Genomic DNA, 859 nt, shown 5'->3' with positions numbered 1-859 from the left:
CAACATCTATATTAGCTCGCAAATCCAAATCGACTAATTGTTCTCGATTAGCACTTGCTCCAATCGATATTTCTCTATTTCGAAATGTATCAAACCCTTTGGTAGTAAATAAAAGTGGGATGCTATATTTCAAGTATTGTATTTCATATTCGAATAAAACTCGTAATTGTAAAAAAGTAGGTTTTTTCGCTATAGGCCTAGCAATTGAAAAATTGGGATAGGATCCTATAAGATCTGCCCCCCTTCAAAACCGGACGTGAAAGTTTCCCCTCGTCCGGCTCAAGTAATTGTAGCAAACAAATAAAGAAAGGAATTCTCGTTTTCAAATAAAGTAAAGAAAATCCCCAAAACAAAAGATCTACTCGTTACTCAAGTTTCATTGAACACTAAGAATCATTTCCTTGATTTCTTCGTCTTTTCATTTTTTGGTCTTATTTTGTGAATTCTTTATTTTTATTCAATTTAATTCCAACAAAAATGAACAGTGAAATTCGTGAGTAGTCTCCCTCCCTTCAAATGATGAATCCCCTTAAAAAAAATAAAAGTAACTTGAAATTCAGAAGGAATTTACTTGTCTATGTATTGTTCTATTCGATCTTTTAGGTCACGACTTCACCTCGACAGTTATACTACAATGCCTTGAAAGCCTATATCTTGTAACAATAACATATTTGCTTGCGTTGATATGAACTGAATTTCTTTCTAAATGAAAAAGAATGGTTAATTCCACAAAAAAAAAAATTTCTTTTTTTTTCGAGGTACAACTAGAAATTACTATATCTTTATCACGACATTGACCATGGACCAATTCCCTTTTCATTTAGGAGTATTGAATACCCCCATAATTCTGAGCTTCATG

Source organism: Amaranthus tricolor, chromosome 9, assembly GCF_026212465.1.
Source record: "Amaranthus tricolor cultivar Red isolate AtriRed21 chromosome 9, ASM2621246v1, whole genome shotgun sequence".
NCBI classification, from domain to species: domain Eukaryota; kingdom Viridiplantae; phylum Streptophyta; class Magnoliopsida; order Caryophyllales; family Amaranthaceae; genus Amaranthus; species Amaranthus tricolor.
The sequence above is the reverse complement of the archived record's forward strand: the minus strand, read 5'-3'. Positions refer to the sequence as shown.